Source organism: Panthera pardus, unplaced genomic scaffold (genome assembly GCF_024362965.1).
Source record: "Panthera pardus isolate Hobbes unplaced genomic scaffold, ASM2436296v1 HiC_scaffold_16, whole genome shotgun sequence".
Classification (NCBI taxonomy): Eukaryota; Metazoa; Chordata; class Mammalia; order Carnivora; family Felidae; genus Panthera; species Panthera pardus.
The window spans coordinates 118,877,523-118,895,040 of NW_026526721.1; the positions used below are offsets into that span (position 1 = coordinate 118,877,523).

General features: G+C 36.6%; 1 protein-coding gene and 1 pseudogene across 7 annotated transcripts in view; both read left to right on the forward strand.

Annotated features, from left to right (window-relative positions):
* Positions 1 to 17,518, forward strand: part of SLC9A9 (solute carrier family 9 member A9) — a 701,238-nt gene that overhangs the window by 55,453 nt on the left and 628,267 nt on the right. The window lies entirely within an intron of this gene.
* LOC128777310 (low molecular weight phosphotyrosine protein phosphatase-like) lies at positions 8,005 to 13,473 on the forward strand (annotated as a pseudogene).

Consider the following 17,518-nt stretch of genomic DNA (forward strand, 5'->3'; position numbering starts at 1 on the left):
GGTAGTCTTTTCCCATCCTGTCTAATGAGATAGTTATTTTGCCCTGGCAGCTAGTTTAAGTGCAGATAACTTTCCCTTATGCCTTCCATCTACTTCTCCCATCTCCCTGAAAGCCCCAGACCCAGGCCTCATCTCTGGGCAGTGGTTATGTCTTCTCACTGGTTTCTCCAGCCTTTCTCAAACCCATGTTCCACACTGGAACCAAAGTGTCCTACTGATAAAGCTCCAAATCGTTTTTAGATCCCATAGCAATGCCAGATAAAATACATGATACCCAGTAAATTTAATTTAGGTAAACAATATTTTTTAGTATAACTATGCCCGATTCATACTTATTTTAAAAAGTTATTTGTTGTTTATCTGAAATTAAAGGTTAATTGGGCATCGTGATTTTTATCTGCTGAATATGGCAAATCAGGGCCTTACATACTCTAGCCCAACCTTGCTTTTACCTTTTTGCATATCACAAGTTCTCTCTGTTGCTTAACTGCTTGCAATTATCCCAAACAGGCTGTTCAGTCTGAATTCCCCAGAACAGACCCTATGACAAGGCCTGGTGTGCAAAGCACTTTATTTGGGAAGCTCAGAACATACTGGTGGGGAGTGGGGCAGTGACACAGGAAAAGGAACCCAGTGCCCACAGTTGGACTGGCGCCAAATCCCTGGGGAAATTCTGGGAAACACTGTGAAACATATTTAGAATTATCCCATCCAAGGGGAGAATAAATGGGGGAATTTATGTATCAGCTACACCACTCTGTCATTGGTTGAGGACAACCCTTGGGGATGTTATATTCCTTCCAGGTTTTTTACCAGCATTTCCCAAAAAAGGGAAGAATGCCCTTCTGCTTCCTGGGGGAAATCTCAGGTTTAGATGCAGATACAGGCAAGGTGAATGTGCTCTGGAGAACAGGACATTTTCAAGCCCAATGTACATGGGCAGGGTAGCCACCTGCTACACAGATAATACTTTTTCCCTTCTAGGTCTTTTTCTTAGCTACTGTCTCAGACTCCTCCCATCTCTCTACTGCCCTTTGTTCTACTCATTCTGTAGTATTCAATTTAGATGTCACTTCTGAATGAATGCCTTCCTCCTCCACCCCCACCCACTCATACATCCAAAATTCAAGTGCTCCCCACATCCTTGTGATAACTTCTATTACAACTCTGACTAATTTTCTATTACAATGTTAAATAAAGCTTTTCAGGCAATTTAGTTATGAGCATGTGTCGAGGTTTATTAGAACTTTGCTGCAAGGTAAAGACCTGAAAAAGTGTATATTAGCCAACCGAAAGATGCTTTCTTGTAAGAAATTTTGTAGTTAGAAGAATGATTACATAATTATTGTTGAATCAGATATAAAAAAGAAGAAAGAATGTTTGGTTAAAGATCACCAGATTCTAGGGGTAACTGAGTGGTTCAGTTGGTTAAGTGTCCAACTCTTAGGTCTTGGCTCAGGTCATGATCTCATGGTTCATGGGATTAAGCCCCATGTCAGGCTCCATGCCAAGTGTGGAGCTTACTTGGGATTCTTTCTCTGCCTCTCTCTCGCCCCTCCCCCACATCCAACCCCTACCCCCTGCTCGTGCATGCAATCTCTCAAAATAATTAAATAGACTTAGAAAATTTTTTAAAAAAAGATCATCAGATTCTTGATTGGCAGTCATCAGGGTAACCAGTCACTTGATTCCCCAAAGCAAATTTTCATCTATTAAAATCTGTAGGGAAATTGTTTTTTTTTTTTTTTTCAACCAAAATAGTAATTTATTTACAATTTCACATGTATGGCTTTTTAAAATTATTACCGTGATTCTTTTTTTTTTTTTTATTTTTTTATTTTTTAATATATGAAATTTACTGTCAAATTGGTTTCCATACAACACCCAGTGCTCATCCCAAAAGGTGCCCTCCTCAATACCCATCACCCACCCTGCCCTCCCTCCCACCCCCCATCAACCCTCAGTTTGTTCTCAGTTTTTAACAGTCTCTAATGCTTTGGCTCTCTCCCACTCTAACCTCTTTTTTTTTTTTTTTTTTTTTCCTTCCCCTCCCCCATGGGTTTCTGTTATGTTTCTCAGGATCCACATAAGAGTGAAACCATATGGTATCTGTCTTTCTCTGTATGGCTTATTTCACTTAGCATCACACTCTCCAGTTCCATCCATGTTGCTACAAAAGGCCATATTTCATTTTTTCTCATTGCCACGTAGTATTCCATTGTGTATATAAACCACAATTTCTTTATCCATTCATCAGTTGATGGACATTTAGGCTCTTTCCATAATTTGGCTATTGTTGAGAGTGCCGCTATAAACATTGGGGTACAGGTGCCCCTATGCATCAGTACTCCTGTATCCCTTGGATAAATTCCTAGCAGTGCTATTGCTGGGTCATAGGGTAGGTCTATTTTTAATTTTCTGAGGAACCTCCACACTGCTTTCCAGAGCGGCTGCACCAATTTGCATTCCCACCAACAAAATTGACAAACCTCTAGCCAGGCTTCTCAAAAAGAAAAGGGAGATGACCCAAATAGATAAAATCATGAATGAAAATGGAATGATTACAACCAATCCCTCAGAGATACAAACAATTATCAGGGAATACTATGAAAAATTATATGCCAGCAAATTGGACAACCTGGAAGAAATGGACAAATTTCTAAACACCCACACTCTTCCAAAACTCAATCAGGAGGAAATAGAAAGCTTGAACAGACCCATAACCAGCGAAGAAATTGAATCGGTTATCAAAAATCTCCCAACAAATAAGAGTCCAGGACCAGATGGCTTCCCAGGGGAGTTCTACCAGACATTTAAAGCAGAGATAATACCTATCCTTCTCAAGCTATTCCAAGAAATAGAAAGGGAAGGAAAACTTCCAGACTCATTCTATGAAGCCAGTATTACTTTGACTCCTAAACCAGACAGAGACCCAGTAAAAAAAGAGAACTACAGGCCAATATCCCGGATGAATATGGATGCAAAAATTCTTAATAAGATACTAGCAAATCGAATTCAACAGCATATAAAAAGAATTATTCACCATGATCAAGTGGGATTCATTCCTGGGATGCAGGGCTGGTTCAACATTCGCAAATCGATCAACGTGATACATCACATTAACAAAAAAAAAGAGAAGAACCATATGATCCTGTCAATCGATGCAGAAAAGGCCTTTGACAAAATCCAGCACCCTTTCTTAATAAAAACCCTTGAGAAAGTCGGGATAGAAGGAACATACTTAAAGATCATAAAGGCCATTTATGAAAAGCCCACAGCTAACATCATCCTCAACGGGGAAAAACTGAGAGCTTTTTCCCTGAGATCGGGAACACGACAGGGATGCCCACTGTCACCGCTGCTGTTTAATATAGTGCTGGAAGTTCTAGCATCAGCAATCAGACAACAAAAGGAAATCAAAGGCATCAAAATTGGCAAAGATGAAGTCAAGCTTTCGCTTTTTGCAGATGACATGATATTATACATGGAAAATCCGATAGACTCCACCAAAAGTCTGCTAGAACTGATACATGAATTCAGCAAAGTTGCAGGATACAAAATCAATGTGCAGAAATCAGTTGCATTCTTATACACTAACAATGAAGCAACAGAAAGACAAATGAAGAAACTGATCCCATTCACAATTGCACCAAGAAGCATAAAATACCTAGGAATAAATCTAACCAAAGATGTAAAAGATCTGTATGCTGAAAACTATAGAAAGCTTATGCAGGTAATTGAAGAAGATATAAAGAAATGGAAAGACATTCCCTGCTCATGGATTGGAAGAATAAATATTGTCAAAATGTCAATACTACCCAAAGCTATCTACACATTCAATGCAATCCCAATCAAAATTGCACCAGCATTCTTCTTGAAACTAGAACAAGCAATCCTAAAATTCATATGGAACCACAAAAGGCCCCGAATAGCCAAAGTAGTTTTGAAGAAGAAGACCAAAGCAGGAGGCATCACAATCCCAGACTTTAGCCTCTACTACAAAGCTGTCATCATCAAGACAGCATGGTATTGGCATAAAAACAGACACATAGACCAATGGAATAGAATAGAAACCCCAGAACTAGACCCACAAACGTATGGCCAACTCATCTTTGACAAAGCAGGAAAGAACATCCAATGGAAAAAAGACAGTCTCTTTAACAAATGGTGCTGGGAGAACTGGACAGCAACATGCAGAAGGTTGAAACTAGACCACTTTCTCACACCATTCACAAAAATAAACTCAAAATGGATAAAGGACCTGAATGTGAGACAGGAAACCATCAAAACCTTAGAGGAGAAAGCAGGAAAAGACCTCTCTGACCTCAGCCGTAGCAATCTCTTACTCGGCACATCCCCAAAGGCAAGGGAATTAAAAGCAAAAGTGAATTACTGGGACCTTATGAAGATAAAAAGCTTCTGCACAGCAAAGGAAACAACCAACAAAACTAAAAGGCAACCAACGGAATGGGAAAAGATATTTGCAAATGACACATCGGACAAAGGGCTAGTATCCAAAATCTATAAAGAGCTCATCAAACTCCACACCCGAAAAACAAATAACCCAGTGAAGAAATGGGCAGAAAACATGAATAGACACTTCTCTAAAGAAGACATCCGGATGGCCAACAGGCACATGAAAAGATGTTCAACGTCGCTCCTTATCAGGGAAATACAAATCAAAACCACACTCAGATACCACCTCACGCCAGTCAGAGTGGCCAAAATGAAGAAATCAGGAGACTATAGATGCTGGAGAGGATGTGGAGAAACAGGAACCCTCTTGCACTGTAGGGAAATTGTTTAAAAATTAATTAGGAGTAATGCTTTCTCCCAAAAGAACATAATAAATTATATCACTCAAAACATGTTTGTTTTTTTTTCTCAGACTGGGATTGGGATAGCTTTTTCTTTTCTAAAAATGTGATTACATGTTTCCTTCTCTTTTGCCTCCCCCTAACTCCTTGAGGTTGATAACTATAACTAGTTATTATTATACATGCCCTGTAACTAGTACAGTTGCAGAGCCCTCAGTACACTTTAATGGGGACTAAGTAAAAGTCAATCAATTTCTTATATACCAGCATTTAATAAGTAAATTTAAAATTAAACACATATTACCATTTACATTAATACCCCCCACATTTAAATATGTAGGTGTAAATTTAACAAAATATGCACAAGATCTATGTAAAGAGAACTACAAATCTCTGATGAAAGATATTAAATACATGCATGCATACATACATACATACACATTCCATGTTCATGGATAGAAAGTCTCAATATTGTCAAGATATTAGTTCTTCCCACTTTATCTATAGAGAATCAATGCAATCCCAATCAAAATCTTGGCAACCTATCTTGTGGATATCAACAAATTGATTCTAAAGTTTACATGGAGACGCAAAGGACCCAGAATAGTTAACTCAATATTGAGGGACAAGAGCAAATTCAGAGAACTATACTACCCAGCTTCAAAACTTACTATAAAGCTACAGTATTCAAAAAACTGTGGTATTGCTGAAAGAATAGAAAAGTAGTTCATTGGAACAGAATAGAGAATTCAGAAATAGACCAGCATAAGTATAGTCAACTTATCTTTAACACAAGAGCAAAGACAATAAAATGAAGCAAAGATAGTCTTTTGAGGAAATGGTGCTGGAAAAAATGGATACCACATGCAAAAATATAAATCTAGACATAGACCATTCCTTACAAAAGTTAATTCAAAATGAGTCAGAGTTCCAAATACAAAACAAAAGGCTATAAAACTCATAGGAAATAACAGGAGAAATCTGGGTGATCTTGGATATGGTGACTACTTTTAGATACAACAACAAAGGTATTGTTCATGAAAGAGGCAATTGATAAGCTGGACTTCATTAAAACTAGACTTCACCAAGATGGTAACATAGATCATTCCTGACTTTGCTCCCCATCACAAGAAGGACAGCTAGCAACTATTCAAGATGAGAACTTCACTGAAAGAATTCTAGAACATGAGGGTGAGTCTAAATCACCCCCTACATCACAGAGACAAGACAGATTGCATTAGAAGGGTAAGAGAAGTGACTACCTAATGACTTTTTTTCACTTCCCTCAGGCCAGTGCAACACTATATGGAGGGGTTTTCCTTGAGCCATTAGGTCCTCCAGTAAGACAAAAAGAGAACCCAGGGGGAGAAAACCAGTCTTCCCCACTGACCATTGGGGTTGCTTTGTGGGAACCTCTACTCTCATCTCACTCCATGGGGATTTCAGGGGAACCTTGGGGGCTTGACCACTGGGAATCTGACTTATGATGGAGAAGCAGGGAGGATCTTATAACAACAAGCACATGGATCTTGGCAGATCAAGTTTATACCTGCAATGATAAAGTAGTAATCCCAACCAATGGTTTTGCTCATCTGAAGAACCGTATTGGTAATGCAGTCTGACTAGGGAACTCATTGGGGTACAGATCTGCCTGATTTGAATTTTTAAATGAAGGGTATTGCTACCCCTAGAGCCTTGTTTGCCCGTGCTCAGGCAAGGAGCTGAATAATGGTCCTGCCCACTATGGTGAGTATCTCCTGGTCACATCTACTGGCCAGAGGAACACCTACAAGCTGTGTAGAACAGTAGTGCTCAAACTGAGAGGTGGGTAGGTAGAGTTTATCACCTCCAGAGCAAAGCCAGTACCAGGCACAGGAAGATTTCTGTGCTATACATAGGCAGAAGGATTAATTCATAGCCAAAGCTGAGGGTAGCTCCCAACCCCTCCCAGCTAGATAGTCTGGGAAATTGAGAGTTGCCTGGAGTGACCCTTCCCCTTTCCTTGTTCCAGACAAGGGAGCTGGAACATAGGACTACCTGCTGTGGCTCCCTGTCCCACCTGACCAGAAGAGCTGGCAAGGATGCCTGGGAGCTGTGTGCTGCAGTAGTGCTTAAGCTGAGACATAGGTAGGCAGAACCAATAGTTTTCAGAGCAAAGCCAGTGGCCCTTTCCAGCCAGGGAATTTGGGGCATAGGTTGGCTTGAGTTAAGACAACAAAGAGCTTTGCCAGTTTTACAGCTGCTTCTCCCACTATGCCCATATAGAGAAACTAAATTGTAGCCCCAGTTATCGCTGCATATAGCCTCAAGCCTGCCTAACCAAGGAACCCAACCAGAGCACACGGTAAGCTGTAGAGTCTATCCAATAGCCCTGCTTACAGTGACACTTGAACAGAGAGCCATCTGTGACTTTCCCTGTCTGCAAAGAAGAATTGGTGGCCTCAGCTGACAAGCAAATTTAGTGCACACTTTTGCCTGATTTGGGTCCCCAAACAATGAGCTGTACAAGCCCTAAGTCCCATCCTGCTGACCAGTCAGGGAAGGAAAGATAATTCATAGCCTCATCTATTAATGAATATAGTACCCAGACCTAACCATCTAGTAAGTGTGAACAGAGAATCTAGGCAGTCATGGAACCCATCCTACAACCTCACTTGGGTAGTGAACCAAAAAAGCAGCCCTATTCAACTGTTCTCACCCAATGGCACTACCATCTCCATCCCTGGCCTCAGAACTTGCACAGTTGCCTCACCCCAAAATAAATCATAATTGCAGGCCCCACCTACCCAAGAACATTACCAGTATACATGTCCAGAAACTCAAACTGTTGACTGTTTGAATTTGACTGTTTGGAGACCTGTCTCTGCCAAAACAAACCTGTAAAGTCTGGAAGAGGAACCGGATTACTTAAATACACAGATAGCAACATAAGGAATCAAGGATCACAAAAAGTAGGTAAATATGACACCAACAAAATAAACTAATAAAGCTCTAATAGATGATTTTAAAGAAATGGAGATATATGGACTATAAGACAAAGAATTCCGAATAATTTTCTTAAAGAAGTCTAGTGAATTCCAAGAACACACAGACAACTAAACAAAATTAGGAAAACAAAGCATGAACAAAATGAAAAGTTTGACTAAGCAATAGAATTGAAAGAAAGAAGGAAAGCAAGAAAAAAGAAAAAGAAAGAAAAAAAATTCTAGAGCTGAAAAATATAATACTGGTGCATGGGAAGATGGCTGAGCAGGTATCCAAGTCTATGCTCTTTGTGTCTGGGTAACATGTCAGTCACCCATTGCAGAATAAGTTTTCAGAAAACTTGTAACTGATCAAAAGCTTTCAGATAATTGGAGGATAGAAAATGCAGTGACATCTATATATGAAATAGCAAACCCTCCCAATTATGGAGGGCACAATTAAATAAAAAAGCATATTATTCCCATCAGTCTGTGGGGTTAACATTGCCTGGCAGGTTACCAAAGAAGACTTTGCTACATCTGATTATATACTACATATGGATGAAAGCAATCTGAGATACTTGAATAGGAAAAGAAATGCAAATCTAAAATTGAACTACTTGAGAGTTATCCACAAAAACAATTTATTATTGAAACAATTTATTATTTATTATGGGAATGAGTCTGACTTTGAGACTATCTACTAGCAGTGTGTGAAGTGCTACAGAGCCTTCTTGGAGAAAGCCTGCTAATGTCATTACCATTTCTCCCTACAGCCTCATGGTGAGCGCCATAGTCTTCACAGTTAGGCCACAGTTGTTTCTTCAGTTGACTCACTGTTTCTTATCTTAAAAAAATAATTATAGATAGAAATCAGCTTTTGTGTTTGGCAGACAAATAAATAAAAATGTTTGATCCAGAACAACAACAACAAAAAATTTTTAAAGCATCAATAGAAAGGAGAATTATCTACAAGGGAATCCCGATAAAGCTATTAGTAAATTTTTCAACGGAAATATTTGAGGCCAGGAGAGAATGGGATGACATATTCAAAATGTTAAAAGGAAAAAAAAAAAAAACCTGTCAACCAAGAATACTATACCCAGTGAAGCTATTCTACAGAAATGAAGGAGGGATAAAGACTTTCCCAGAAAACCAAAAGCTGACGGAGTTCATTACCACTAGACCTGCCATACAAGAAATGCTAAAAGGAGTTCTTTGAATGGAAATAAAAAGAGGCTAGCTAACATCATAAAAACATAAAAAATTAGTGTAAAGGTCACTGGTTATGGAATATATAGTCAAGGGTAGATTCTGTAATTTGTAATTGTGGTATGTAATTTACTTACAACAATGGTTTAAAGTTAAGAAAATAAATATAATAAAAATGTCCATAACTGGAATAATCTCTTATTAATTATACACTACAAAAATATGTAAGTTGTAACAACAATAGCCTAAAATGTGAGAGGGAGAAGTAAAAGTATAAAGTATACGATGAAGTATTATAATTTTAAGATATTTTATGTAAGCCTCATGGTCATCACAAGGGAAAAACCTATAACAATGATAGATTTTTAAAAAGAAGGAAGAAAAAGATGGAGAAAGAGAAGGAGAAGAAATCAAAGCATATGGATACCAAAGGACATCAAAACATGAACAAAGATAGCAGGATAAGGAACATTGAACAATGGATATACAAAATAACCAGAAAACAATTAACAAAATGGCAGTAGTAGTCTTTACCTATCAATAATTATTTTAAATATAAATAGATTAAATTCTCTAATCAAAAGACATAGAATGGGTGAATGGACAAAAAACAATATCCAATGAAATACTACTTACAAGAGATTCACTTTATTTTCATTATTATTTTTTAATATATATTTTGTTACTTTTAAGTGATTCTCGGTTTACAGAGAAGTTGCAGAGATGGTGCAGAGGGCTCCTGTACTCCTTGCTCAGTTCCTGCTTATGCCAGCATCTCAGGTTTCCACAGTACTTTTGCCCAAACTATGGAAGCAGCATTGGTCCATTGCCTGATGCAAGGCTTTATCCCCCAGGCATCCTTCTCAGGTCTGGTCCAACCAGGCCTACCTTACATGTCGCAGTTCTGAACCTGCTCAGGGCTGTCAGAGTTTGTCAGTGAGCCTCATTCAAGGTCTATTTGATGTAAGATAAGGTTCTGGGCTTTCAGGTAGAAGACCACAGGGATGACTGTTCTCATCAAATCATAGTGGGAGCATGCAATATCTTGTCTAGAATTCTGGCCTGTGGCACATTTGCAGCCATAGTGGATCCATTATTTCTCCAAAAGGTGTGAGCTTTCTTGAGAGAGTGGTGGTCTTGTGTCTCCTGTATTTTTCTCTTTGGAAGGAAATGAGGGCCCTGCAGGTGAGGTGGTTGGTATTGTTTGCAGTTGGAGGGAAGGTTGGTATGTGCAGACTTTCAGTGGTGCCAGCTGTCATTGCATCCTGTTCCTATTCTTGGGCTCCTGGGTGTTGCTTCACTTTAGCCTTAAAGACAGACATAGACTGAGAGTGAAGGAATGAGAAAAGTTGTTCAAGCAAATGGTAACCAAAAAAAAAAAAAAAAAAAAAGGCAGGGGTAGTTATATCAGATAAAATAGATTTTAAACTAAAAATAGTAAAAAGAGACAAGATCATTACATGATAATAAAGTGGTCAGTTCATCAAGAGGATATAACAATTGTAAATATATATGTGCCCAAAACCTGAGCACCTAAGTTTATAAGGCAAAACTAACCAAAAAGAGAAATGATAATAGTAGAGTACTTTAATTCTTCACACTATACAATGGATAGACCATCCAGACAGAATCAATGAAGAAAGAGCAGATTCGAACAAATTATTGACCAAGTGGACTTAACAGACATACATAATATTCTACCTAACAGCAGCGGAATATGCCTTCTTCTCAAGTGTACATGGAAAAATTTCTAAGATAACCATATATTAGACCAGAAGACAAGTCTTAGAAAATTCAAGAAGATTGAAATCATACCAAATATCCTCTCTGACCGTAATAGCATAAAACTATAAATTGGTAACAGGAGGAAAACTGGACAATTCATAAATACATGGTAATTAAACACTCCCCTTAAAAACCAATGGATCAAAGAAATTAAAGAGGGATAAACAAGTTTCTAGAAACAAATGAAAATGGAAACACAATATACCAGAACTCATGGGATGCACCAAAGGTATTTTAAAGAGAGAAGGTCATAACAATAAACATCTATATTAAGAAGCAATAAAAATTTCAAATAAGCAACCTAGCTCTATGCCTTAAGGAACTAAAAAAAGAAGAAAAGGCTGAGCCTGAAGTTAGTAGGAGAAAGGAAATAGTAAAGATTAGCACAGAAATAAGTGAAGTCAAGAACAGAAAATCAATAGAAAAGATTAACCAAACTAAGAGTTGTTTTTTTGAAAAGATGAACAAAACTGACAAATCCTTACCTAGACTAATGAAAAAACAGGATCCAAATCAACAAAATTGGAAATGAAAAAGGAGACATTACAGCCGATACCCCGGAAATACAAAGAATCATAAAAATGCACTATGAACAACTGTATACCAACATATTAGACACCTAGGAGAATTGAAAAATTCTTAGAAATATATAACTTACCAAGACTGAACTGGGAAAAAGTAGAAAATCTGAATAGATCAGTTAGTAGTAAGGTTATCAAATTGCTAATCAAAAATTTCCCAACAAAGAAAAGGCCAGGAATTCAAAACTTCACTGGTGAATTTTACCAAACAATTAAAGAAGAATTAACACCAGTCTTTGTCAAAATCTTCAGAAAAAAAGAAATCAAAGAGGAGTGAACATACCCAAATTTATTTTAAGAGGTCAGCGTTATCCAAAGCCAGAAAAGGTATCCCTGATGAATATAGATGAAAAAACTCCCAATAAAATACTAGCAAACCAAATTCAGAAGCACTTCAAAAAAGGTTCATTCACCATAATCAAATAGGATTATTTCCTGGGATGTAAGGATGGTTCAACATACACAAATCAATTCATGTGATACATCACATTAATTGAAGAAAAAAAAAACCTAAGTATGATCATCTCAATGGATTCAGAAAAAGCATTTTTAGAAAATTTAACATACGTTCATGATAAAAACTCTTAACAAATTACACATAGAAGGAACATATCTCAGCATAGTAAAGTCCATATATGACAAGCCCACAACTAACATCATATTCAATGGTTAAAGTTTAAAAGCTTTTCCTCTGAGATCAGGAACAAGACAAGGATGCTCACTGTCACCATTTCTAGTCAAAATAGTACTGGCATTCCTAGCTAGAGCAATCAGGCAAGAAAAATAAATAAAACAATCATAATGGGAAAGGAAGAAGTAAAATTATCTTTATTTGCAGATGACATATTGCGTATAGAAAATCCTAAAGCCTCAACCGTTAGATTTAATCAATGAATTCATTAAAGTTGCAAGATAAAAAATAACATACAAAAATCTGAAAAAGAATTAAATTGATCCTCTTTACACTAGCCATCAAAAACAGTTAAAAAATCAGGAAAAAAGTAATCAAGGAGGTGACAATTCTCTACTCTGAAAACTATAAGACACTTGTGAAAGAAATCAAAGAACACAAATAAATGGAAAGGTATCTCATGTTCATGGATTGGAAGAATTGATATTAATTAATTAATATTGTTAAAATGTTAATACTGACCAAAGCCATTTGTAGATTCAATGCAATCTCTATTAGGATTCCAATGGAATTTTTTACAGAAGTAGAGGAAATTCACACTAAAATTTTTATGGAACTTATAGATCCCAAATAGCCAAAGAAATCCTGAGAAAGAACAATGCAGGAGGCATAACACTTTTTATTTCAAGCTATACTATAAAGCTATAATATAACAACAACAACAACAACAAAACAATTATACTGGCATGTAAACAGACACATAGACCAGTGGAATAGAATAAAAAACCCAGAAATAAACCCGAGCATATATAGTCAACTAATATTTGACATGGGAACCAAGAATACTTGATGGCGAAAAGACAGTCTCTTCAATAAATAGTGCAGGGATAATTGGATATTCAAAAGAATGAAACTGGACCCCAATCTGACGCTACTCACAAAAGTTATCTTGAAATGGATTAAGAACTTAAATATAATACCTGAAACTATGAAAGTCCTAGAAGAAAACATAGGAATAAAACTTCTTGACCTGGATCTTGGTAATGATATTTTGTTTTTGAATTTAATTTAATTTAAAATTCCAGTATAGTTAAAATACAGTGTTATATTATTTTCAGGTGCATAAATAGCAATTCACCAGTCCCATACATCACCCAGTGCTCATCACAGCAAGTACGCTTCTTAATCCCCATCACCTATTTCACCCATCCCCTTCACCTCCCCTCTGGTAACTATGAGTTTGTTCTTTATAGTTAAGAGTCTGTTTATTGGTTTCTCTCTCTCTTTTTTTCCTTTGCTCATTTGTTTTGTTTCTCAAATTCCACATATAAGTGAAATAATATGGTGTTGTCTTTCTCTGACTTATTTCACTTAGCATTATACTCTCACTCCATTGATGTCATTGCAAATGGTGTATTTCATTCTTTTTTATGGCTAAATAATATCCCATTGTGCATATGTGTATATGTGGGTATATAATGTGGGTGGGCATATATATATATATATATGTATATAATATATGTATATATATGCATATGTATATATATGCATATGTATATATATGCATATGTATATATATACCACATCTTTTTTATTCATTCATCTACTGATGGACACTTAGATTCCTTCCATAATTTGGCTATTACAAGTCATGCTGCTATAAATATAGGAGTGCATGTATCCCTTTGAATCAGTGTTTTTGGATACTTGGGTAAATACCAGTAGGGAGATTACTGGATCATAAGGTAGTTCTATTTTTAACTTTTTGAGGAACCTCTATACTGTTTTCCAGAGTGGCTGCACCAGTTTGCATTCCCACCAACACTGCATGAGAGTTCCTTTTTCTCCACATCCTTACCAATACATGTCGTTTCTTACATTGTTGATTTTAGCCATTCTGACAGGTGTGAGGTGATATCTCAGTGTAGTTTTGATTTACATTTCCCTGATGGATATGACGCCTAAATCACAATCAACTAAATAAAAAAAATAATAAATGAGTGGGACTACATCAAACTAAAAAAGCTTCAGTACAGCAAAATAAACCATCAACAAAGTGAAAAGACAACGTATGGAATAAGAAAAAAATATTTGCAAAACCCTGTATCTAATAGGGGGTTATTATTCAAAGTATATAAAGAACTCCTACAACTCAATGGCAAAAACAAAAACAAAAACAAAAAATCCCCTCAAATAGCTTACTTTAAAAATAGGTACAAGACCTGAATAGACATTTTTTCAAAGAAGATATATGAAAGGCCAAGAGGTACATCAAACATGCTCAACATTACTAGTCATTATGGAAATTCAGATTGCAACCACAATGAGATATCACTTCATACATGTTAGAATGGCCATTATCAAAAAGGCAAGCAATAATAAATGTTGATGTGGATGTGGAGAAAAGGGAAATTTTGTGTACTCATGGTGGGATTGTAAATTGGTGTAGCCACTATAGAAAACAATATAGAGAAGCCTCAAGAAATTAAAAATAAAACTACCATATGATTCAGCAATCCCACCTCTGGGAAGTGAAAAGGAAATGAAAGCACTAAATTGAAAAGGTGTCTGCACCCTCAGGTTTCTAGCAGTATTATGTACAATGGCCAAGATATGGAAACAACCTAAGTGTCTATTGATGTATCCATCAAAATGGATACAAAAATAATGATACACACACACACACACACACACATACACACACACACATACACACACACACATCGGAGTATTATTCAGCCATAAAAAATGAGGAAATCCTACCTTTTGCAGCAACATGGATGGATCCTGAAGTCCACTTAGCATTATGCTAAGTGAAATAAATCAAACAAAAACTGTATGATCTCACTTATATGTGGAATCTAAAAAAAAAGAACCGTATAGAAAGAGAGATTAGATTACCAGAAGTGGAGGATGGGGGAAGGGGAAATTAGAGGAAGGTGGTCAAAAGTTATAAACTTTCAGTTATAAGCTAAAGAAAACGTAGGCATGTAATATACAACATGATGACCGTAGTTAGTACTGCTGTTCGATATATAGGAAAGTTAAGAGGGTAGCTAAGAGTTCTCATCAGATGACAAGCAACAATTTTTTCTTTTTTTTTTTTTACTTTTTTTCTTTTTTTGTGTTTATATGAGATGATGAATGATAGCTGAACCTATTGTAGTAATCCTTTCATGATATATGTAAGGCCAACCACTTTCCTGTATGCCTTAAACTTACACAGTGATTATATCAATTGTTTCTCAATCAAACTGGAAAAAAAAAGTAAAGTACAGAGGAGAAGAAAAAAACCTAAAACTTCTGACCTGTGAAAGACAATGTCTAGAAAATAAGACAAATCAGGACTGGGTTAAAATATTTGCAAAAGACACATCTTTTTTTTCTTTTTTCTAAAAACACATCTGATACAGGATTATTATCCAAAATATACAAAGAATTCCCAAATATTCAGCAATAAACAAACAAACCAATTAAAAATGGGCAGAAGATTTGAACAGATACCTCACCAAAGAAAATATACAGATGGCAAATAAGTATATGAAAATATCTCATTAGGGAATTGCACATTAAAACAACAATAATGTATCACTACGTACCTATTATAATGGCCAAAATCCAAAACCCTGACAACACAAAATACTGGTGAGGATATGAAGCAACAGCGCTCTCATTCATTGCTGGTAGGAATGCAAAATGAAACAGCCACTTTGGAAGACAGGTTGGCAGTTTATTTTAAAACTAAATACACTCTTACCATATGATCTAGTAATTATACTCCTTGGTATTTTTTCAAAGGAGTTGAAAACTTATGTCCATACAAAAATCTGCATATGGATGCTTATAATAGTTTTATTCATAATTGCCAAAACTTAGAAGACACCAAGATGTTCTTCAGTAGGCGAATCGATAAATATACTGGTATATCCAGACAATGGAATATTATTCAGTGCTAAAAAAGAAATGATCAAGCCATGAAAAGACATGGAAGAACCTTAAATGTATATCACTAAATGAAAGAAGTCACTCTAAAAAAGCTACATACAGTATGATTCCAACTATGTAACTCTCTGAAAATGACAAAACTATGGGAACAGTAAAATGATCTGTAATTTTTAGGAGTTGGGGATGAGGGGTGGGGAATTTATTGGTAGAACACAGAGGATTTTTAGGATAGTGTAACCATTCTGTAAGATACTACATTGGTGGATACATGTCATTATACATTTGTCAAAATCCATAGAATGTACAACAGCAGGAGTGAACCTTAATGGAAACTGTAGACTTTGATTGATACATATGTCAGTGTAGGTTTATGGGTTGTAACAAATGTACCACTCTGGTGGGGGATATTTATAATTAGGGAGATTATATGTGTAGGGGGACAGGAAGTACATGGGAGCTCTCTGAACTTTCCATTCAATTTTGCTGTGAACTTAAAACTGCTCTAAAAAATGAGGTTTATTAATTTAAAAAAATCAGTTTTTAAAAAGGTTTTATTTCCCTCCCTGTGCCTTCCTCATCCTCCTCGGACCTAGTCACTTCCTGAGGTGAGGATGATAAAGCTGGTTGAAAGGCCTAACCAAAAAAGATCTTAAACAGGTAGTGTGATTACCTTGCATATACCTCCTAATATAACATTAGAAGCTCTTCCCATCCCTCACCTTGTCTAGCTTAGAAATAATCTAGCACAAAAGGCTGAACCAGAGGAAGAAGAGAGTGGACTCTAAAAGACCGTGAAGACAAAATTATATGATTCCATTTATATGTAGTGTCCAGAACAGGCAAATCTATAGAGACCAGAAAATAAATTAATGGTAGCCAGAGACTGGGAGGAAGGGCCACAGGTAATAACAACTGAGGAGTAAGGGTTTTTCTTTGGAGTGTCTTAAGTTGATTGTGGTTATGGTCATACTGGTCTGTGAATATGCTAGAAACTATAGAAGTATGTTCTTTGAACTTTCTGGTTTGTAAATGTATCTCAGTAAAGTTGTTTTTAAAAAAAATAGGGTGAGGCAAACCAAGAGTAAAATGATGAAGGGGTGGAAGGAGGAGAGGAGGCAGAGAAGATTGAAAGGGGAGGAGTTTCCTGGCCATCCTCCAACCTCCAACCTCAGAGGAAAATTCACATAGGGGTACCTTCGTAGTTTAAAAATTAAGCTTCAAGTTTCTAAGGAACTATAGACAAATGAAAGTCAAGAAGCCAATCCTGAATCTCAGTCTCCCTGTGAATTATGTAGGAATTGGAATAATCATTTTGAATAAAAGGAGGAGACAATTTTGCACATGCTTCTAGACTTTCTCCATTATGCTTTTCTAACAGACAGTGAGGTTGTTTGGGACCAGCTTCCATTCACTTTAAAGGGAAACACAATAGGGAGTTACCTATTTTTGAATCCCTCTTGATGTTTAAAATTTTAACATTGTATATCAGACATGGATTTTGGAGAGAGCTATGTACCCAGACTATATTTTTTGGTCCTCATAAAATTACTTTTATTTAATTGTGCTTTGTCATTATGCCACCTG